Here is a 24,401-nt window from a genome sequence, read left to right on the forward strand (position 1 = left end):
TGTAAGTTGCAGCACAGGAGGTTCAACCTCAATGCAAGGAGGAACTTCTTTACTGTAAGGGTCCCAGAGCACTGGCACAGGCTGCCCAGAGAGGTTGTGGAGTCTCCTTCTCTGGAGCCTTTCAAGGCCTGTCTGGATGCATTCCTCTGTGACCTGATCTAGATTGTATGGTCCTGCTCTGGCAGAGGGCTTGGACTCGATCTCTTTGGGTCCTTTCCATCCCCTAACATCCTGTGAGCCTGTGATTGACAAAGTATTCAATTTTAAGGAACTTTAAAGACCACAATGGTTCTTATGATAGAGTATAATGACCACACAATATCAAGTTTTATATGAAATAAATTGATCCAGCTCCAATTTAATCACGAACCATTGCAAGCCTTTTAACTTCAGTCTAATCTGTGCCAAGCAAACTGATTCTAAAACAAATACCTTTAAAATCGATTGCTTGTGAAAATAATGTCATTAATCAATTCAGTCATCCTTTTATAAGGAGAGCTAATAAATACTACTATCTCTTGTAGAATATTCAGAGGGGAACTCTAAAATACTGGTGGCAGGTGTTGCTTTTGACTTTCTGTTCTTTTTTTCTAGTATGTCAAATTCATGCTTCGTAATATTCCTTTTTGGGGACCTAAATTTGCACCAATTATGCCAGCATGCTGCTTCTGTGTTGCAGATATATTGTGTGCAGGCATGCTATTTTTAGGGCATTTTGTCCTTAAAATCAAATCTGCTGCCTGTTCCCTTTATGGCCCCTTTGGATTTTTTCTTTTTTTTTCCCCTCAGCAGCAGTCATTCTGCAGTCTGTGGTACTTGTGCTGATATTTCATAGAGAAATGTGAGCAGTGTCTCCTCTGAATCCATGGAAGTGCCTTTCCTCAAACTCTATCTTGATACTTCAGGGAAGTCTGGCTAGATTCTTTACATCTGTAACTGTAATCTGAAGCTGTAACTTGTCCATCCAGGAGCGCTTCATCATTCGTGGGCCCCAACCAAGGCCAGGCAGGCTCTTGGAGGGGTCCTCACTCCCTGTTACACTGAAAATCCCTACACACTTTCATCCTAATGGAAAAAAAAGTCTTTCAGGGGTAGACAGCTTGAAAGATGTGGATGTTATTCCCCATCATTGGGTTTGCAGCAAGATCTCTGCAGCTGCTGAGTGCTGTGTCCCAAAGCAATCCTGATGGAGTCATAGAATCAAGCAGGTTGGAGGAGACCTCTGAGATCATCCAGTCCAACCTAGCACCCAGCCCTAGCCAGTCAACCAGACCATGGAATGCACACAAAATGTTTAGTTAATTAGGTGTTAGGTTGGACTTGGTGATCCTAGAGGTCTTTTCCAACCTGGTTTATTCTGTGATTCTGATTCTGTGATCTGACTATTTTATGTAGCTGAGAGCTAAATTTGGTCCATTTCTGTACATATGAAATAGTATTCAAGTTGTAAAAAGGTACATTTTATTCATGTCTCTATTTCTGAATTTTGTTGTGGTTGGGTTGTGGTTTTTTTTTTTTTTTTTTGAGGTCTTATTCTATATTAATTAAAATATGTAATTCATCATTTTCAAGAGCAAATCTTACTGCTCTGAGAACAATGCTGTACTCCTTGAAAACAGTGATGCATATAAAGCATCTTTATTTCCTTCAGTGGAATTAATTAAGTTTTTAATTATACATGTCTTCAAGGGCTTTGTGAGAAGAGGTCACAAATCATCCTGGCACTGCAGGATCTTGAATAAAGCTTTTTCTTTTGTTTCATTCCCTTTTTCCTGACTCTTGAAGTTTGCAGTGAGGAACTGGCAACGACTTCTGATGTTAAGGAGGGAGGTGCACATCTCCTATCATGACCGTAGATGCTAAGAAGAGGTTACAGTGATTATTCAGGATTATACACCGAAGTGCTAATGTGAACAGAAATTCACATCACATGGCTGACATTTACCAAGCGGTGGGAATCATTAAGGAGTGCATCCAGCTCACAAACGCACCACTTACCGCACATGCATTACAATAGCCCGCAGTGCACAAGGACCTGACGGTGTCAGCTACAGCTAAGCTTTACTGACACTCCCAGCTGCCAGGCCCTTTTCATTTGCTTTGTTGTAGTTCAGTCCTAAAGCTGATATTTTAAACCTGAGATGAGTTGCCTGAAGGTGACATTTTTGGGGCATTTAAGATGAAACATTTCAGCCATACCTGAGAGCAATACTGGCATAAAACCTGACGCCTCTTTCTTAAAATCTTCTGGCCAGTTTATTGGCATTGTCTCCACACTTGAGTACAAAGACTAAAAACTAATTAAAAGCCTCTGAAAACATCTGTTCAGAGCATCCTTTGACATGGGTTTTTGAAAGCTGTTTTCAAGAGTGAGTCTGCACAGCACTGAAGTGCTACAGTAATAAAATTCAGGAGCTACTGATGATGTTTCTTTGAAGCTGCAGTAATGATTCCTTACTTGATTCATGTGTAATAGTTCATTTAAGCTATCTGGGGTCATGTTAACAGAGCCAGGGCCGTGCCACTCGAGCAAGAGACTTTATTTCCACAACAGAAATGCATAAATCAGAGAATAATAACATTAAGTACTTAATTTCATAGAGTAATTGTCTGGATGGACCAGTAAATGGGAGTGAACAGCATCTGCCTTTATATGGACTTAAGTCATATGTAGTACAGATAATTTTTGTATGTTTAATGATTGTGCTCCACTCCTTTGCAAGTAGTTCTCCAACTCTTAATGCAGTTCATCAAACATAATAGCTATCATACACAGAATGGTGTCCTCAGCTGAGATGTATCTTGCCTTGCCATAGAACTCTCTGTGTTCTTGTCTTTTTTTGGTAAGTGATCTCACTGAGGTCCACTCAAGAAAAAAGCACAACTGTTGCCTCAGAATTGGGGAAAGAAATGGTTTTAAGCTGAGGGAAAGTCGATTCAGACTGGATTTTAGGAAGAAGTTCTTCAGTATGGGGGTGGTGGAACTTTGGAATAAGATGCCCAGGCAGGCTGTGGATGCCTCCTCCCTAGAGGGGGGTTCAAGGCCAGGGTGGATGAGGTCTTGATCAGCTGAGTCTGGTTGAGAGGTGTCCCTGCCTGTGGCAGGGACGTTGGAGTAGATGGTCTCTAAGATCCCTTCCACCTAAGCTATTCTGAGATTCTGTGATTCCAACTGCTCAACAGTCTTTGAAAAGACACAGTTTGGTCTTGGCAACTTAGTAGGTGACTAAGATAGAAAAAGAAGGTCCACTGTGAAGTGCCTCAACAGACATTTCCAATTACCATAGAGAAGAAATCATGACATAGTCCTTGGCATAAATAAAGTACAGCAAGGAATTTACTGAGGAACAGAAGGCAGTGTTTAGTTTTCTATAACTTAACATTTCAGAATTAACTTTTATGGCATTCACTTCTTATTTTGCCATGGGAAACAGACAAAACTGTTTAATATTTGTCACTTTGTTTCTGTCTGATCTTGTTTCATCCCTGGGAGAAAGAACTTGGAAGAGTTGCAGAGTTCTGATTGGAAATGCATTATGCACTGTGTGAAAGAAGATATTACACAAACAAAGAGGAGGAGAAAAGAGAAGGACTTTAGGCCTTGATCTTGACCTTGAGCGCTCAGTCTTTTGTACAAGGATGTGGGAGTATGTTGGGTTTCTCCTTTTTTCCCCCTTGCTTGCTTTCTTTTTCTTATCTTTATTTATTTATTTTTGTTTAAGGCTGGAAAGTGAGAACATTTGCGTGCTGACCTGAACAAATGTGTAGAAAATGCCTTGTGCTGAGAGGTATTACGGATAAGTTTGGTTTGTGAAATGTCAGTGTGGGTGGATGTGAGATGATTGAAAGGAGGAATGTCATGAATTCTTTATAAAGATAAACTTGCCCCAAACTCCATAACATTTGTGAGAGTTGTTCATAGATGGTATGAATAATTAACCTTGGAATTGGTGTCTGTGGTATGTCCTGCTTGCAAACTCTGAGGGAATTGAGTGCTCCGTTTCCCTTGGAAAGCCATTTCTTTGTTGGGCACTGGCATGCTGATGAGCTTTGGAGTTCTGTCATTCTTGAAGGTTCTTCTTGGTGTAGCTTAAAAGGAATGTTACTATATTTAGACTAAAGTTCTACTCATTTTAACAGAAACTGAGCCGTAACGAAATATCAGAAATAGTAAGAAGAAGGAATCTGCATTTCTAAAACTACTGTCAAGAGAACAAATTTTCTGCACAAGGAAAACCTCCCACTAACCAGAGAGGAGAAATCCGTGGTCTGTCCTCTCTGGCACATTGCAAGCATCACTCAGCAACAGAGCTCAGCTGCCTTCCCTTGTTTTTGTGCTGTATGCTCTGCTCAGTGAAAATTTTCCCCTTTGGTGACCCAATGGATGTGTCTCTCTGGATTTCTGCATAGCCCTAACAATTATCAGAACATGAACACTCTAGGAAACAAACACAGAGAAATAGTGTCTAAGGCATGGTGACCCTGGGGGTTGCATAGAATGAAAATGAGCACGATGAAGAGAAGTGATGTGGAGATTAGGGATGGCAGCTTTCTGCAAGGATGGCTGGAGGACTGTGCAGTAATGAAGTAGTGTTAGGAGAGTGTTTCCCTGTACAGGGAAGAGGAAGCTAAACCTAGTGCAGCCTAATCCAAGATGTTTAGGAGTGGACCCTGGAATGAGTCATTACCTCTATTTCAGTCCTGGATAGTTAATTGAAACAAACCAAACCAGAAACAGGAAATAAGCTGAAGATTAAGAAGAGTGAATGTTGTATACTGAATATACATTAAAATAAGGTTTAGAAAAAATCAGGTTTGCTCCAATATAATGTTCCAGGCCGAGCTGCAAATGGTATCTGAGTTAATTTTCAGCTATCGTGATGTATTGCATATTTTTGTCAGCTCGGCATCACTATGGAAATCTGACTTTCAGAAGGAACCAAAAATACTTGCTCTTTTAGTGAGTAACAATTTGAAACATAACTATATATAGGACAAACAGCTCCTTAAAAAAACCTCACCAAACTGATATTACATATCCCAGGAGATAGTGCATGCCAGAAAGGAGATCAGAGTTAACATGCAATTCACTAGCTTTGGGATCAGTTAAGGACCTGAGTTAAAGCCATGGCTTTTACAGATAGCAGCACGTTGTTTTCAAAGGCAGAGAATGCTGATGTGACGAATAACATCCTATGTTAGGCAGGCATGCTGAAGCATGACAGACATCAGTGACTTCAGGAGCTGATGGGACAGATAGATGGTTTTGTGGGTTTTATATAGGCCTCAGGGTTGAGCTTTTTAGCAGTGGTTGTCGGAGTCCTTCAGGTTTCTATAGAAACCTTTTGTATGAGACTTTAAATAGAGGCTCTGCATGTACCCAGAAAGTAAGAATTCTCTAGTGTCTTTGGTTACAAGGTTCTTCTTTTGCCTAAAAGTTGAGCCTGATAATATTGAAAAGATCAGAGATACTCTGGAAGAAAACAAAAATGCTGCACAGATAACAGATGTTTGTATTATTTATGACTTAGTGATTTTACAATTTATCTTATGCTCCATAGAAAGAAGCTGTCCAATGTCTATGTTGCTCCCAGAAGTTTGTATGTCCCATCTAGGAACATATGAACATTCTCATTTCATAGAATCATAGAATCAACCAGGTTGGAAGAGACCTCCAAGATCATCCAGTCAAACCCAGCACCCAGCCCTATCCAGTCAACTAGACCATGGCACTAAGTGCCTCATCCAGTCTTTTCTTGAACACCTCCAGGGACGGTGACTCCACCACCTCCCTGGGCAGCCCATTCCAATGCCAATCACTCTCTCTGTGAAGAACTTCCTCCTAACATCCAGCCTATACTTCCCCTGCACAACTTGAGGCTGTGTCCCCTTGTTCTATTGCTGGTTAGCTACTGCTTGTAGTTATGAATGCTCATCAATAAATGTCTTCTAAGCACTGATAGAATTATGCTTAGATACCAAGAAGCAAATTCTGCCATCATCTGGGAAGACTCTCAAAGAAGACACAGAATGGCTTAAGCTGGAAGGGTCTTAGAAATCATCTACTCCAACCTCTTCACCATGAGCAGGGACACCTCTTGGCTGCTCAAGGCATCATCCAACCTGCCCTTGAACATCACCAGGGAGGAAGCATCTACAACCTTCCTGAGCAGCCTATTCGAGTCTCACCACCCTCATGCTGAAGAACTTCTTCCTAAGAAGTATATTTACATCACTCATGACGCATTACAGGTGTAAAACCACAATGAGCATCCTAGTGAGAAACCCTCTTGATCCATTCCGTAGTCCGTGGAATTATAACTCACCAACCCATAGACAGTATCTGGTTGAGATAAAGCTGCTTAATTACCATGTGTGTAAGGGAGACATCACCGTGTGAGTGCAAGGGCAAAAAACCCAAAAGAATACAATTGGTCTGTTTGTTTCTTTCAGGAGGTTGGTTGTGTTTTGGGGGCTTTTTTGGTTGGGTTTGCTGGTTGGGGTTTTTTTTTTTCTGTGGTGCTTTTTTTGGGGTGTTTGAGGTGCTTTTTTAGTGGTGCTTTTTTTGGGGGTGTCTGGGGTGCTTTTTTTGTGGTGCTTTTCTTTGGTGGTGCTTTTTTTTGGGGTGTTTGAGGTGCTTTTTTGGTGATGCTTTTTTGGTGGTGCTTTTTTTGGTGGTACTTGTTTTGGGGTGTTTGAGGTGCTTTTTTTTGGTGGTGCTTTTTTTTGGTGGTGCTTTTTTTTGGTGGTACTTTTTTGGGGATGTTTGAGGTGCTTTTTTTAGTGGTGTTTTTTTGGGGGGTGTTTGGGGTGCTTTTTCTTGGTGGTGCTTTTTCTTGGTGGTGCTTTTTCTTGGTGGTGCTTTTTCTTGGTGGTGCTTTTTGGTGGTGCTTTTTTTTGGTGGTACTTTTTTTGGGGTGTTGGTGGTGCTTTTTTTTGGTGGTGCTTTTTTTTGGTGGTGCTTTTTTTTGGTGGTGCTTTTTTTTGGTGGTGCTTTTTTTTGGTGGTGCTTTTTTTTGGTGGTGCTTTTTTTTGGTGGTGCTTTTTTTTGGTGGTGCTTTTTTTTGGTGGTGCTTTTTTTTGGTGGTGCTTTTTTTTGGTGGTGCTTTTTTTTGGTGGTGCTTTTTTTTGGTGGTGCTTTTTTTTGGTGGTGCTTTTTTTTGGTGGTGCTTTTTTTTGGTGGTGCTTTTTTTTGGTGGTGCTTTTCTTTGGTGGTGCTTTTCTTTGGTGGTGCTTTTCTTTGGTGGTGCTTTTTTTTGGTGGTGCTTTTTTTTGGTGGTGCTTTTTTTTGGTGGTGCTTTTTTTTGGTGGTGCTTTTTTTTGGTGGTGCTTTTCTTTGGTGGTGCTTTTTTTTGGTGGTGCTTTTTTTTGGTGGTGCTTTTTTTTGGTGGTGCTTTTCTTTGGTGGTGCTTTTTTTTGGTGGTGCTTTTTTTTGGTGGTGCTTTTTTTTGGTGGTGCTTTTCTTTGGTGGTGCTTTTCTTTGGTGGTGCTTTTCTTTGGTGGTGCTTTTCTTTGGTGGTGCTTTTCTTTGGTGGTGCTTTTCTTTGGTGGTGCTTTTTTTTGGTGGTGCTTTTTTTTGGTGGTGCTTTTCTTTGGTGGTGCTTTTCTTTGGTGGTGCTTTTCTTTGGTGGTGCTTTTTTTGGTGGTGCTTTTTTTTGGTGGTGCTTTTCTTTGGTGGTGCTTTTCTTTGGTGGTGCTTTTTTTTGGTGGTGCTTTTTTTTGGTGGTGCTTTTTTTTGGTGGTGCTTTTTTTTGGTGGTGCTTTTTTTTGGTGGTGCTTTTTTTTGGTGGTGCTTTTTTTTGGTGGTGCTTTTTTTTGGTGGTGCTTTTTTTTGGTGGTGCTTTTTTTGGGGTGTTTGAGGTGCTTTTTTAGTGGTGCTTTTTTTGGGGGTGTTTGGGGTGCTTTTTTTTGGTGGTGCTTTTTCTTGGTGGTGCTTTTTTTTGGTGGTACTTTTTTTGGGGTGTTTGAGGTGCTTTTTTAGTGGTGCTTTTTTGGGGGTGTTTGGGGTGCTTTTTTTTGGTGGTGCTTTTTTTTGGGGGTGCTTTTTTTTGGTGGTGCTTTTTTTTGGGGGTGCTTTTTTTTGGGGGTGCTTTTTTTTGGGGGTGCTTTTTTTTGGGGGTGCTTTTTTTGGGGGGTGCTTTTTTTGGGGGGTGCTTTTTTTGGGGGGTGCTTTTTTGGGGGGTGCTTTTTTGGGGGGTGCTTTTTTTGGGGTGTTTGAGGTTTTTTTTGGTGGTGCTTTATTTGGGGGTGTTTGGGGTGCTTTTTTTTTGTGGTGCTTTTTTTCTGATGGTGCTTTTTTTTGGTACTTTTTTGGGGTGTTTGAGGTGCTTTTTTGGTGGTGCTTTTTTGGGGGTGGTTGGGGTGGTTTTTTTTTGGTGGTGCTTTTTTTCTGGTGGTGCTTTTTTGGTGGTGCTTTTTTTGGGGGTGTTTGGGGTGCTTTTTTTTGGTGCTTTTTTGTTGGTACTTTTTTTGGGGTGTTTGAGGTGCTTTTTTGGTGGTGCTTTTTTTGGGGGTGTTTGGGGTGCTTTTTTTTGGTGGTGCTTTTTTTCTGGTGGCTTTTTTTTGTGATGCTTTTTGTTTTGGGGGTGCTTTGTTTTGGGGGTGCTTTGTTTTGGGGGAGTGGGTTTATTTTGTGTTTGGGTTTTTTTTTTTTGTGGAGCTTTGTTTTTGTGGTGCTTTTTTTGTGTGTGTGTGTGTTGTCTTCTTATTAAAACAGCCAATAGTCCCGAGACTCCAGCTGTTTTATAGTTGTGTATTTGGAACACTTCTAAACCACTAACATTTTCAAATACCAATTACTTGGTCAACCCCGTGTGTGACTTTGCATGCTTGTCAGCTCACAGATCCAAGAGCAGGCATCTTTTCAAACCTTGCCTGCTTAGCCTATCCTCATTTAAAGACAAGATTGCATCTTGTTAAAATACAGAGAAACTGTTTAGATGAGTGGACCATGACAATGTCAAAGAAAGGTGCAAGTTAATTTGGATGAAAGTTCACCATCCTGCTGCGAGGCAGGAGAGGGGGGTGTTAATTTGTATGCCAACTTACACTCAAAATGATTTTCAGCTCTCTGCTTTAGATGATTCTATGACCACATGTCCTTTTTCAGATGCATCTCAGGAAGATTTTTGACTTAATAAGGCATGTGTCAAATTTCTCATACGTTTTTTGATAGGACTTCCCTTGTTCTCTGTGTAGTTGAGCACTGCTCAGGTAGAAAAATGTGTCCGTGGACTAGAAAGCCTGGAATGCCAGGAAAGGTCCCAGAACAATTCATTAACACTCTCTTCCATGTAGTGCTATTTTTGAGACCTGAATACCTAGATTTTTCTACAAAAGAGATTATTGTGTTTCACAAGAAAGCCCTGGGCAAACAGTTCTGGTAGCTTCTTAGCTAGCATAATAGCCACTTCCCAGTAAACCACTTTTCCTTTGCTGAAGTCCTTTCTGGCATGTTTTAGATTAATCCACTGAAGTTCAATGTTCAGAAGAAAAAACAAACCCCCTTACCAGCAATAGTAACTCTCTACTTAAGCTCCTCTGGGCTTAGGTAGTATATGGGTTCTTAGCTTTACATGTTCTTACTCAGCACTAGTAGAAGTTTTGTCTGTAGACATTTTCAGAACTTGTTAGAATGTGAAAATCTCAGTAATTTCTTTTTTCCCTCTTTGACTTCAAGGATGGGACTTTGACTTTCCATTGCCTGGGAAAAGTGGCAAGCTTTGAAGCAGCATTTGCCATCTTTAAAAAGGATGTGTTTGTCTGAGAGAGAAGCACAGGCAATTCTGATCAAAAGCTCTAGAGCCCACCCCAGTTCTAGGAATTTGCCTGGCATCCACAGTTCCTTGTTAGTAACTGTGATACTCCCAGTGAGCTGTAATTGAGTTATGAAGCAGTTTGTTGCAGAACCAGAGTGCATTACACAAGAGCCAGGCAATTAGGAGCTTTCCAGACTTGTCACATCAAAGCTAAACCTGTCAGCAAGGGCTCCACAAATGAGAGACCTTAGGTTCTAGAGGAAATCTTTCATTACTGTTCTCTCCACATGGAGTTTAGAGTCCAGGACTTTTTCTGGGTTTTCTTTTTTTTTTGTTTTGTTTTAACAGATCAACTTTCTGTGTTAGATATGACTCAAAATATCCCATACTCCTGCTAAAAAATGGATTGATAGTTCAGCTAAGGGTAACACAAACCAAAGCTTTCAACTGAGTTGGCTTTGCAGTAACACTTTTCTTGTTTCTGTAGAATTACTCTGAACTTCTTTCACTCTTCCCCCCCTTACTTTCTTTTCTTTTTTAATTAAGTGTTACTGCACATTTGCTGCCTACTGATTTGGCTGTCCAGAGAAGGATGGCAAAGCTGATGAAAGGCCTGGAACACAAACCCTATGAGGAGAGGCTGAGGGAGCTGGGGTGGTTTAGCCTGGAGAAGAGGAGGCTCAGGGGTGACCTCATTGCTGTCTACAACTACCTGAAGGGAGGTTGTAGCCAGGTGGGGGTTGGCCTCTTCTCCCAGGCAACCAGCAACAGAACAAGGCACAGTCTCAAGCTGTGCCGGGGTAGGTCTAGGCTGGATGTTAGGAGGAAGTTGTTGCCAGAGAGAGTTACTGGCATTGGAATGGGCTGCCCAGGGAGGTGGTGGAGTCACCATCCCTAGAGGTGTTCAAGAAAAGCCTGGCTGAGGCACTTAGTGCCATGGTCTAGTTGACTGGCTAGGGCTGGGTGCTAGGTTGGACTGGATGATCTTGGAGGTCTCTTCCAACCTGGTTGATTCTATGATTCTAATATTTGTTACTGATTGCTCATGGTACTTAACACTGAGCAATTCATTGAAAGAATAATCTTATCGTTGTATCCTTAATAACTTTGTCCATGAGGAAGTGAACTGTGTGCATGAAAGCAGTTCTAGGACTAGGTTTTCAGTAAATATTATTCACTGTATCCTATGTGGATTTACTTTTTTTAAAAAAAAAGAGGAAATGTCTTCTTCAAAACAGTGTCTAACTTCTGTTATTAGCCTCTTTATTAGTAGTATTTTGGGGGTATATGATTGTTTCTCAAAATGGACACAGAGGGGGTGCCAAGCTCAGAAGCTGTGCAACATATTCTTGGTTGGAGTGATTTGTAGTTCTAAACTGTATGAGAAAGCTGAAAACTAAATATCTAGTAAGCATTAGGAATATTATACTGCAAACATGCAGGGGCTGCACATGGCCAGTGGCAAATTTGACAATGTAAACAGCATAATAATACAATACTTTAGATCAAAAAGTCATGGGAAAAAAACCACAATATATGATAAGTTCAATTAAGGAGATCTCAGGCAAATTGATGCACAGAATCACAGAATGCATTGGGTTGGAAGGGACCTTTAGGGGTCATCTACTCCAAGCCAGCCTGCAGTAGGTAGGGACATCCCTAACTAGATCAGGTTGCTCAGAGCACCGTCTAGCCTGGTCTTGAACATCTCCAGGGATAGGGCATCCACCACCTCCCTGGGCAACCTGTTCCAGTGTTCCACCACCATCATAGTCAAGAATTTATTCCTAATGTATAATCTGTGTTTCATTTTTAATTTCTTCCTAATGTCCAATCTAAACTATGTGTTCTTTAAAACTTGCATAACCAGCTGGGCTATAAGGAGCCATACTTTTAATCATCTTAATGAGTCTACACTTCAGCACTGGTCATGACTCAGAATAAAGTCTCTCCTTAAGGCAAAAGTTCCTAACAGACCTTCATGTATCGTGCATTAAGCACAGAGTAGTAAGGCATGAGGACATACAGGACAAGACCACAGACAGCTTTGGAAACCCCAACTTGGTATCACAGTATCATCAGGGTTGGAAGAGACCTCAAGTTGTTGTTACTTAGAGCAGCTGTTAGAATAAGTTGACCCTATATATTCACCCAATCAGTGAAATCCCATTTCATGAAATGTTAATCTTGAAACACAGCACAATACTCTGAATACTCCACAAATGAAAGCTGCTAAGTTTTGCACAATTTTTTTTCCTTTAAAAAAAAAAGAAAATAAGTTGAATATCGAGAAAATTAGCAGAAGCATCAGAAATCTGAGACAGCATCTACTCCAAGAAGCCCTGGGAAAGCTGATCTGAAATAAGCAGCAATGATAGCATCATCAATAAGAAGAAAGCTTCTTCTGGAAGGTAATAATATTTACAGAAAATAGTAGAATACATTGAATTTGGATTAATTCAACTATTTTTGTGCCACCTTGGGCTCTCTCCTGTTTCTGTCAAGAGTTCAATTACTAATCACATTAACCTTATGGCTATCATATAGAGGGCACAATTATAATAGAACATGCTCCTAGAAGAAGTTAGAAGAGCTGAGCATATACCTTTAAGTTTAAAAGAGGTCTCAGAGACCATTAGAGTGCTCAAAATCAAGTTATTCATTTTTAGCACATCTCCAACAAACAGGTTGGTGTTGAATTTTGAATAGTCAGTATTTAATACAAAGTTCTCCTGGGTCAAAACTGCCAACCAGCTTTGAACCTGCACCTCTATCAGCAGGACACAATCACTTTCTGTGTTACTATATGCTGCATAAAGGTTGTGCAAGGTAGCTGTTTCTCTTCAAAGTCAGCAAGGCAACATACAGCAATGCCTGCAAGTCTCCTGTGTGAACAGGTACTTCAACCAGCCAGAGTTCACATGGAGGCTGATGCTGGCTATACTTCCTCCACTGGGCAGCATCTGTGGCAACGGTAAGCGGCATTTACAGCTTTGCAGCGTTACTCCCAAAGTGCTGCCTGACTCATGTTCATCTGAAAGAGTTTGCAGCTCCAGGGAAAATTACAGAATGTACTCTATTGTTGCAAAGGACTCTGCTAACAGTGTCGGTGTGCAGCCAAACACAATTATGGGTCTCACAGACTTCTGCGGAAGTACAGCATTTGCTACAGAGGAAGACTGCAAGCTCTGTGTGTGTGAGAGAGAGACATTTACACAGACCTCTGTCATGCTATGGTCTACAGGTGCATGCAGGTATGAAAACATAGCTCCATTCAACTTCATTGTATAGTGTCATGGCACCATTTATCAGCCAAGGAGATTTTCAAGATGATCTAAAACCATGTGATTGTCTTCTTCTGCAAGCATGAGATTTCATGCTCAGATTTTTAATGGCTTTGCAGCAGTACTAAAATGACACTTGAGGTGAGTTGTCGTGGTGAGTTTCTTCTAAAATGTGTCATGTGGAACTTGTTTAATTTTGATGGAAATAAACATTCCTTAAACAGGAGTGAATACTCTTCACAGCCACGCAAATTCCAGTTTGCAGTTCTGTTTTGTGTTGGCTGAGTAGTTGTCTCTCTAGTTCTGGCAACATACTTTCACTTTACCTATTTCCTGAACTTCAGATTAGAAGTGCCAGAGTTTGGATTCTTCAGTTCATTTGCATTATTTATTACCCCAGCCAACTAAACCTAATATTTCTCTCAATTTCTGCAACATCTTCAAGGTTGTATTTGCCATTGGAACTCAAGTTAACAGAATGAACAAGCCACGTAATGTTAGCTTCTGTATGCATCTAGAGTTCAGTGGTTTTTCTTTCTCTAGCAACCTATGAAATATATATTTTTTTTTAATATAGGGATGCTGTTAGGTATGTCCCACTCACATCAGCAATTGTAGGTAGAACAACTCATGCTTTATAGACTCAGAGAGGTAAGCATGGCAGACTGTGGAAACGTTCGGTGGAGCGCTATGGGAAGATGACTCTTTGGTCACCAATATGGTTAGATGGTCAAATCCACTTTATTTCCATGATGCAGTGACTTATATGCACTTATCATATCATAGTATCATAGTATCATAAGGGTTGGAAGAGACTTCACAGATCATCGAGTCCAACCCTTTACCACAGAGACCAAGATTGGTTACAATCAGAGGGTCCAGAGTTACATGTAAGGCATCAGTAGGTCAGCATACCATAACAATCTGAGGGTCAGCCTCTGGGGCTGGCTAAACTCTGCCCACCTGCAGCTGCACTCCACCCCCTGCAGCTGCATATGGGGGGAAGCTACCCTGTGCCTGCTATCTAAACTCCCAAGATGGATTCAAGGACATTCCCAGCACGGGTTACTCATGTTTATCAATTCTTACGTGCTCTGCTAACAAAAATTTCTCCCACAGCAGACCACGATGCCTGCAGCACAGACACCGTCACACTGAAATCAGCAGTGCTTATTCTGACTTGCATGTACTTCACTGAAGATGGGACTAAATGTTTGCAGCAGGTGACTCTTGTGTTCTACCACAAGACACCAGAATCTTGAAAGCTGCTCAAATTTTACAGAACAGCTTGAGTGCCATGAGTGCAGGAGAGATTTAAGTACCTGTGTTTGGATGTACCCAGATTAATTCCAACGGCAGTCACTAAAGCAAGAGCGATAGGAACAGTTTGTCCATCTCCTCATTCAGTATTTTGCTATCATAATCAGCTGAAACATGGTTAAAATGACAGGAAAAGGAATGTGCTTTACTTTCACAGAGCACGCTCCTCTGGGTGTAATTGAAACAATGGTAGGTTCCTTCATGGAAGAAGTATAGGAGTTCCCTTCTGCTGCTGTAGGTAGATAGATTGCTCTGTTTGGATTCTGGCTATCTTCATGCTTGGCTGGCAAGAAGACTTTTTTCAGTGTTGGGAGGGCTTACCTCCCTTTTTTCTCATAGGCATTGTATTGTGTCTCTGTCAATGTCACCCTCAGGAAAGTAACTATTACTTTCTTATCCCAAATTCTAATTGTAAAGCTTAATGACTGTGGGTGGATAATGATAGCTGAACTGGGAACAACATCCAACTCAGGGGAAACAATATTTGGAAATGAGAAATTACTCTTCTCTTGGGAAGAAAATAAACCAGCCATTCTGTACTCTGAGAACTTGATCTCTCCTTTTCTATGGTTAGGAGGAAGAGTGCTGTGAAATTTCCAGGCCATTTTCATTTTTGATGTTTCTGAATGGAAAGAAACCTGTGAGTGTAGGTCATTGCTCCTCATACCACTGGCCTGGCATGTTGTGGTTATAGTGTTGTGAGTTACTTTATTTTTTAATGATATAAACCACATTATGTTCTGTATTTTATTATGAATAATCTTTTTCAGAGCAGAACTTCATCCTAATTCAAGCACCACTAAAATAAAGGTTAGCTCCTCTGACTGTGTACAACTTCAGTGGAAAAGCTTTTATAAATGACTTTATTGTTTCACAGGCCTTGGAGAGTGCTGTTGTGGATGGCAACGAGTGTGACTCATCTGGCTATAGAACTGGAAGTGTAATATTAAAGAAAATAAATAACAAGACTGAAAAGAGCATTAAATGAGGAAATGAGGCACCAATGTATGAGACAGAGGTTAGTCTACTGCATGTAAGTAGACACTGCCTAATTACTAGGGAAGCAGAACTTAGTAAGGAAAATGTAAGACCATGAATGAACTAGAAGCACTCTAAGATGCCTGACTTCTCAGGTCTAGTAATTTCCCTTCCTGCAGCAGCAAGTAGCTGCCTTATTGCTATTCTGCAACTCAAGAGTTTGTGAATGCCAGTCAGGGAAAGAAACAATAGTTGTTGAGCAGCTGATTTGTATTGCTTATGTATTTGTCATTATGAAGAGCTTTTTGTGTTGCTCGTGAGTAGCTCACCACATTCAGCTTCCAAAAAGCATGGGTTTAAAAAAAGAAAATAATGTGTGCATTACTTTGGAGAAGCTGCTCTTATGTTTGTTTGTTTTTTCTAGAACTTTTATTCTTTTACAGGAATGAAAAGTAACCCTTCCTGATCTGTACTGGCAGCCAAGAGTGATGTCAGACCACAAACCTTTCATAAAACCATTGGTATGGCCAAACCTCTGAGAGGTTACAAAAATACTTAATTAAGTATCATTTATGTCTTTTAAAATTCAGTGCTTCCATATCCAGGGAAACTTAAGGGTATAGAATGGAACTGCTCAATAATTTCCATGCAAAGTCTTGTGAAAAAGTTGTACCAACAAAAGACATAGAGATTATTAAGGACATACTCAATAACTCAGTAACACAGAGTGATTTGCCATTGGAATGGGCTGCCCGGGGAGGTGGTGGAGTTGCTGTCCCTGGAGGTGCTGAAAAAATAGACTGGATGAGACACTTAGTGCCATGGTCTAGCTGATTGGACAGGGCTGGGTGATAGGTTGGACTGGGTGATCTTGGAGGTCTCTTCCAACCTGGTTGATTCTATGATTTTGTTATTTAAACAAATAGTTTTGACTCATGGAGCCAAACAAGATCTTTGCAGTCATTACCAGGCCTGTTGGAAAACAAAGACTGAAAATTGCATGACAAGCCCCTTGATTGAATACATGAATGTGCTGGATATAAAGCTTTTATTTCACAATTTGGATTTTGGATTTTGCAAAGAGTGAGGCTGCTATAATTCAAAGGTTATGAGAATATTTTATCTAAATATTACATCTCAGATGTTAGGATAGCATTCAGGGCAAGGCAGAGGTCTACAGGCCATTCTATAGATGAGTAACAGGAAGCTGCAGGTCTCTTTTTCCCTGAGTTCATGCTCATACCAGTCATGCCCTACACATCCAAATTTAAACTCGAGGTCATATAATTAGTCTGCTTACTCAGAGACTTGCCAAAGCTGTCAGCGATACTGATCTGTTTAGCTTCTGATTTGTGGAAGGTACAAATGCCACAGATGACACTGAAATGCAAAGGTCCTGGTAAGGAGAGGGTTATGTCTTTTCTCCATCCTGAGTGGGCTACTTTCCCACTTGACTTTTTGTAAATGATGAGCTGTGTGGCAATTAATGCACTTTCCAAGCTCCTTCATACAAGCTACTGGGATATTACTAAATTTGGGCTCTTGACAGGTTAAAAATAGTAAGATCTGATAGTGTTTGTTACTTGCCTTGTACAAGCTGGTTAATTTCCTGAAGATGTAAAGCACACAGAAAGCAAAATAATGTTTTGTTTCAGTCCTTTTTAGAGGAAATGGAGTATCTGAAACTTAAGAACTACATAAATCAGATCCCCAGATGTCTGGTCAAGCACAGTAAGTTAGAGGTTACATTTAGAGATGCCAAAGGAGAAGACATTTGATCTTACAGTATTGATAGTAGTTTAGAAAACCATTTTGGTTGTAAACTGACACATTTCAAGTATAGGTCTGTTCATTCTCACCTGGATGGTGAACATAAAGAAAAACACAGTTCTGGGGAAGAATCCAGGTTTCACACTCCCTACTGCAGTTTTTGATGGCTAGTGGCAGATTTACATGCTCAGGACATCTTTGTAGCAGAGATATTCAGGTAAAAGAATGGCCCAGCACTCACATTGATCAGGGTTCTTCCATCATCTGGCATATAGCATATCTTCCATCATCCTTTCCCTCTGCCAGAAGCATTTTTTCATCACCTTGAGCTTCCAGGAGGAAATCTATTGTATGGTGGGTGGTGGGAAGGAAGAACAGGAATACAGTGAATATAATATAAGCCCATTTATTGCATAAATACCCAACTTCATTTTTGTTTTCCATTGAGGTTTTTTCTAACTCCTGCTCAGGTACTGGCATCAAATTACAATTGCCCACAGGTAATCTACTGTACACCAGCAGCAGAGGTTTGGCAGTTAAATACAGCTTTAAGAGTCTTGACCAGTTACAAGTGTCAGGAAAAAAACTCAAAGAAAAAGTAATAGATCTTACCAAGCAAATTATGCAATGGTAGATATGTATCCACCACGTCCTCCCACTTAGGAAAATGAAGAACTGAGAAGTGTTGCAAAGCCACAAAACCCCAGATTTGAAAGACTGCAGAATTTCTTGATGGTGTTTCTTGGAAACTCCTTGGATCCTGAAGCACCAGTCCTAGTTGAGCTGCCAGAACACATAATGAGTAAAAGCAGGGCTGTGTAGGATCCTGTATTTTCATGTACATGACCTGCCATTGTGCATTTCTCCCTTTACTCCCTCAACTACACAACAGGAAACAAAGACCTTCTGACACCTTAGACTTGGTGTCTCTTTTCAGAAAATAAGCTGTGACTGAGCTGCATCAGTAGCTTACAAGTAGGTATTTTTTATTTCACTTTTATTTCTTAAAACCATCATCTGTGTTAACAAATCAAACTTGAATAAATCGTCATTCCCATAAGACAAGACCATAACTGTTGCTATGGACTTGGACTGAAGTGTTTTCATCCATAAAGATACAGTAGAATGGTGGGTCCTGACTCTTGTTGATAACTGTGTTCATGCATGAAGTCTTCTTCCTCAGCAAATACTCAGCACAGGAGATTGTTTTTCTTGTGTTAGCTAGAAGCCAACATCTGTCTTTTTAGTGGTAAAGGTGAAGCAGTGTGTGCAAATCAGAATTGATCCACCCCGACGCCTGGCGGCTGTAGTTAGTCTCTTCCAACAAAAGATGGCAGTGCTCAGTTTTCTTCAAACCTCCAATGTCCATTCATCGAAATGAAACCCTCCTGAAACCGTTCCCTCGTCTTCGTCTAGAATCAGCGTACTGAGATGGGTGTTGTTACTGACTAGTCTTAGATGTGCAAACCCTTCCATCTATATTTCCACAAGAGGTTCCAACTGGAAAAAAATTAAGTGCCAATAGCTGACAAAACTTGTCTGCAAATTTAGTGGTGCTCAAAACCTCTTGGAGTCCAGTTTGGAATTAATCATTATTGCATTGAAGCAGCTTTTCAACAAATAAGAAATGAAAGGTAAATAGTTGCCAAGATCCTCTCAGATCCTTTTCGCCTGCAATATACATTAACCTGATCTAGTGGGAAGTGTCCTTGTCCATGGCAGGGAGGTTGGATCCTTGAAGTCCTTTCTAACCCTGACAACTGTGTGATCCTGTAACTGTTTCACTGTTCATTCCAACGCCTGCTGATCAAAGTATGCCTGTTCCTTGAAAGGTTCTGCTTACATTATGCCTGTACCCAAAAGCAGAGTTTATACACAGATCTGAACGCCTTACATCAAATTAGATTAGTCTGTACTTTAGGGTTTTGCTAAATTTAGGTATGAACAATACTCCCATCAGCAATATAAATTAAAAATCAGGAAGGTTTCTTTAATGTAAATACACTACAGGCACTGCAGAAACATTAGAAAGTAAATTTTCAGCATGTGATCCACATTGGAACTTCTGCCTCCTGTCATCAATAAAATGTAAAAAGGAAACAAAATGCAAAACAGCAATAATCATTGACATTAGAATATGTAAATGGCAGAAATTAATTTCCATAACACTAAGGAAGAAAAAAAATAACCCCTCATAATGTAAAAACACATAAAATCATGCAGGTTTAGTCATCACCTTATTCCAATATCATCTGAAGTGTCTGATAATGGACATTTCCAAAGGTATCCAAAGGTGTTGAGCAGAACCCAAGAGGTTCAGATGGGTTTGCCTAAAGTTTACAACTGACTCTCAGGTGTGGGGAATTTGCTTTTTTGTGAATCTGTGGTGGGGAAAATTCTGTAGCTCAAAAGCTGCATTTCAGGTATTTTTCCAGGCTTTGTTCTAGCTGTTTTCTTCTAGAATATCTTGTGTTGTGCTTTGAGAACATCTTTCTTGTTCTTTTTTTCCCCAGACTTCTCCATACTACCCTCAAAATCTAAGGCAAATTGAAACTGCCACGGTTCTGTAATTCCTAATGAAAAACCAATCTTGAACATGTCAGTGAATCCATTTCAGGAAGGGAGAATCTGATTTTATTCTGACCATGAAAAACTACTTGGAGCATAGGAAAACGCAGGGGAATCCCTGGCAGTTCTGATGGGTGCCCTTCTCAATGTGATCAGCAGCAGTAATAGGGAAGCCTAAAGTGGGGGAGGGAGCCCATGATGAATGGAAGCCAAAGCTATAATTCAAGCAAGACTGTCAAAGTTTATGACAATGACATTATAACAATCCAAACAATGAAAGAATGTAATTTCAGAACAGCAATCCTGAGCGGTTTTATTGGCAGAGGAGTCCTTAACTCTTATATATAGCTCACTAGGTCAGTCTTAGCAGTAAATAGGACAATGATGCATTGATAAACTCATCATTATCCTCACTGGGTAGAAAGAAAATGCTGTTTCGACAGGTCTAGGCACATTTGCACAGCAAGAAATCACCTTACCTCATTAAAAATACATTACTGCTTGGTTTATCTGCTCAAAAAGAGGGTTTTTAATGGGATTCATCTTAAACTACTGTTTTGAGAGAAGCAGCAGATGAGACAGTACACAGGTATTTCACTCATATGTTCAGTGCACTAAAGAAAAAATCCCACCAGCTTCAGCCAAAGGAAAAAGCCACATAACACACTGAAACTTTAAAATTTACTACCTCCTTGCTCTTCTTCCCCGTTGTGCATACAGCCCTTGTTCTAATATGCCTGCCTTGCAGCTGAGACTTCCTCTAAGTGTATACTCTTAGTGACATTTTCCAGTTTTACTCTGGTTTGGTTTTTCTGGTTGTTCTTGCCCTGCCTTGTGCTCCACAGTGAATTACACAACAGCTTTACAACCCTTCCTGTCTCAGAGCTATTTGCCCTTACTCTGTCCTGTCTGCATCACTGGAGGGCCTTCTCGTGCCGAGCACTCTCATCATGGCTGCATTCATTTAAGGGTTGGAAATGAAAGGCACAGAAGTACTAAAGGGACCCTGCAGGAAAAAGTCTTCCCAAGGAGCTGAACTTTCTGCTCCCTTCTCACTCACAGAGAGCTCTGCTGCCTCCTCTCTCAACCCTGACTGGCAGATCTTTCCCAGAGGTAACTGCAGAGAGGCTAAACTTAGGAAATTCCTGCAATTACATTCTATTTCAGACACTGAAAACGTTCAGTTTACTGATACATTTCTTCTGGGAGAAAAACCAAAGTAATACAGAGAGACAGAACAAAGCATGAGGGAGAGAACCTGAATTTGATGCAAAAATTTTACAAAACCTGAATCCTGTTCAGAGAGTGAATGGCAGTAACCTGAAATGCAAACTTGCCCACAGTGACTTAAAAGTGCATTTGATTCTTTATTGGAGGGACATGAATTCCATCAGGTACTGCTTCATGATGCTGCAGCACCAAGTCAGGTAGGAGGTTGGTTTTATGAGATTGATGGACTGCAAATGTAACCATGACCTCTAGTATCTGGATGTTAGGAGGAAGTTCTTCACAGAGAGATTGATTTGCCATTGGAATGGGCTGCCCAGGTAGGTGGTGGAGTGGCTGTGCCTGGAGGTGCTGAAGCCAAGCCTGGCTGGGGCATTTAGTGCCATGGTCTAATTGATTGTCTAGGGCTGGGTGCTAGGTTGGACTGTATGATCTTGGAGGTCTCTTCCAACCTGGTTGATTCTATGATAACCTGAGCTGATATTTCAGGTAACATTGACATCTAAATATCCACATCAATAAAATGCTAAGTAGAAAACAAATCAAAAGGATCCTTGTCTAGAAATGCAAGTAGTACTCCCATGTAAGAGCATAAAATCATTTGTGGAATGCCTACCATTACAGCAAACCTGGAAATGTTGAGATTCACAATTCCAAAAGCTGATTCTCTTACACACTCTAAGTGCAGACTGCAAAATTTAAACATAATAAGAAATTCTGTAGTACAACACCTGTTTCAAGTACATTAGCATACTGTAATGATAGAAACAAAGAATAATTTGGGGAAAAGAGTTGATGGGGAAGGGAAAAAAAAAAGTCAAAACATTTCCTAACAATTCCTTCCTCAGCTATCAGCCACCTGACAGGTAAATCACAATATGCTTCCACACCGGTCATGTTCCCTCATAGCAGTCATTTCACCTATCACTTGTCATGTCCTAGAAGAATGCTTCAGACCTGAAAAGTCTTCTATAGGTAGTTCCTTAGTAGTTCTTTAGGAGATTTAGAGCTGGTAAGAATCACCTCAACATTTTTCTTTCTGTCCTATTTTCATTGCCATTTGCTCACTAGAAGTAAGATTCCTTTCATATTGCAGGGACTTCGTTGCCTGGAAAACCGTGATACCCACTTTGAAGTATAAACCTTCCATTTAGATCTCTTGTCTTGAGTGTGCTGAGTTGCAGCAGGGTTCTCCCTGCAGCCTTCAGGTAGTGAACTAAATCTTTGCTCTAGGTTGTGCCAGGAAGGTAGTCTCTAAGGATCCCTGTTCAGGCAGCTACGCATCTGCAGGATCTGGTTGGAAGAGACCTTGAACCTTCAAGCCAGTACTGAAGGGTCAACACTAGACTATGTCCTTAAGTACTAGGTCCACACACTGCCCTGGGCAGACCATTCCAGTGTCTGAGAAACCTCTTAGTGAAGATTTACTTTCTAGCACCCAGCCTAATCCTCCTTGGTGCAGCTTGTAACCATTTCCTCTAGTCTTGTCTCTTGTCATCAAGGAAAAAAGGCTGAGCCTTAAACCAGGCAAAGGATTACACTTGGTGCCAGGGAATCTATGATTCAGTTTTGCAATGCTGCCAAGAGATACCCAGACCTGCTTGCAGTTTCTCCTCTTCATGCTTTACATAAGCTAATTGTCTCTCTTAGTTTTCCTTAAGTTCTATTCCTGCACAAGCAGGAGTCTGATTGGATTTGTACAGTCAGTGAATGCGTTATGCCTGTTCCTTTTAAATAAGCAGTGAGTAATGACGACATAGAAGGGCCTAGATATGGGCTGGAGCCTCTTCTTCCCCATAAGATACACAATCAATTCCATTTCTTCCTCTGTTCAATTCCGCAAACATAGGAAGATGTGTGAAATGAACAAAGTATGTGTATGTAAGCGTGATGGGTAAAGAGTGTTGATGTTGAACCTGAAATGAAGCTAAGGAAAGCATATGATGTGTGAAACATATGGCAATGCATATGTATGAAGTTTGGATCAGGCTATGCATCACAAAATAGTAATAGGTTTTTATTCTGGGAGAAGAGTGATAAAGCAAAGGGGAACGAGAACTTCACACTGAAAACAAGAGAAGTTGGAATCTCCTTCCTCTTTTCTATTTGGCATTTCCCCTTGAAAGAAGCGGAGGAAGCATTTAAATATTTTATAACCTTCATTATTGGAGCATACATCTCTTTATTGCATTTTTGGAAGCATGTGTTGTGTTTGAAATCGGTATGGGTGTATAAATATTTTTAGGAGATGATTATTCTCTGTATGTAGGTGGATAAGAACATCGAATTAGTGAGAGCTTGCTTTTGTGTGTAACCGAGCAGCTGGCATTATCCCTCCTTTCTCTCTGCCTGCCTGGCCAAGGGAAAACACCTCTTATCCTCTATTTTAATTCCCAGTATAAAATTAGAAATGGTTTTGGCTTCTCTTCTTCCAACCGCTTTTCCAGGTAATATTGAAATTGCATCTGCATGTTTGTAATTCTGTGATCAGGTGATAGTGCCAGCACAGGGAAAACAGAAAGGAATGGCATGCAGCTATTACAGGACTAGAAAGCAAGGGCTGCAAAGGTATTTTAGTCTACTTCCCCACCTAAACGTTTGTCTGCTTTGTTCTCAATGGCATTGCTCACGGAGACTCAAAAAATGTGACCTAATCTTCTGTGCCCTTTACAGTATCACACAGTATCACCAAGGCTGGAAGAGACCTCATAGATCATCATGTCCAACCTGTTACCACAGAGCTCAAGGCCAGACCATGGCACCAAGTGCCACGTCCAGTCCTGCCTTGAACAGCTCCAGGGACGGCGACTCCACCACCTCCCCGGGCAGCCCATTCCAGTGTCCAATGACTCTCTCAGGGAAGAACTTTCTCCTCACCTCCAGCCTAAATTTCCCCTGGTGTAGCTTGAGGCTGTGTCCTCTTGTTCTGGTGCTGGCCACCTGAGAGAAGAGAGCAACCTCCTCCTGGCTACAACCTCCCCTCAGGTAGTTGTAGACAGCAATAAGGTCTCCCCTGAGCCTCCTCCTCTCCAGGCTAACCAATCCCAGCTCCCTCAGCCTCTCCTCGTAGGGCTGTCCTCAAGGCCTCTCCCCAGCCTCGTCGCCCTTCTCTGGACATGTTCAAGCATCTCAATGTCCTTCTTAAATTGAGGGGCCCAGAACTGAATGCAGTACTCAAGGTGTGGTCTAACCAGTGCACCTAAGTACCTAAGTTCAGATGCTTAACAGGAAAACCAGCTCCTCTTTGTCATACATGTGAAGCATAGTCAAAGAAGGCTGAGTACATCTGCTAGTCTGTGGCAATTTAGTGCCCTGTGGTCTTCACCATCTACATTCAGATAATGTTGGTGGAAATAAAAATGTCCCCTGGTAGTGCTGAAAAAAGAACGTGCTCCCAAGACATAAACTTCTTTGAGAATGTTCAAGCCCAAGGAAATGATTACATCAAGACCTCTGTTTGGAAAAGGCTTCAAGGACTTCTTATCCCTTCACTGTA

General features: G+C 41.0%; 2 long non-coding RNA genes across 3 annotated transcripts in view; one reads left to right on the forward strand and one right to left on the reverse strand.

The window, feature by feature from the left end:
- LOC135186260 (uncharacterized) overlaps window positions 1–24,401 on the forward strand; it is a 64,121-nt gene that overhangs the window by 37,539 nt on the left and 2,181 nt on the right. The window contains exons 2-3 of one of the 2 annotated variants that reach the window (XR_010306797.1): window positions 15,240–15,395; window positions 15,784–15,861. This is a non-coding gene — a long non-coding RNA (uncharacterized LOC135186260). The remainder of the gene's footprint in view (window positions 1–15,239; window positions 15,396–15,783; window positions 15,862–24,401) is intronic. The other variant, XR_010306798.1, reaches the window with a different exon arrangement.
- LOC135186259 (uncharacterized) overlaps window positions 17,927–24,401 on the reverse strand; it is a 58,745-nt gene continuing 52,270 nt past the window's right edge. The window contains exon 7 of the long non-coding RNA XR_010306796.1: window positions 17,927–18,610. This is a non-coding gene — a long non-coding RNA (uncharacterized LOC135186259). The remainder of the gene's footprint in view (window positions 18,611–24,401) is intronic.

The sequence above is a fragment of the Pogoniulus pusillus genome, chromosome 24 (genome assembly GCF_015220805.1).
Source record: "Pogoniulus pusillus isolate bPogPus1 chromosome 24, bPogPus1.pri, whole genome shotgun sequence".
Taxonomy (NCBI): Eukaryota; Metazoa; Chordata; class Aves; order Piciformes; family Lybiidae; genus Pogoniulus; species Pogoniulus pusillus.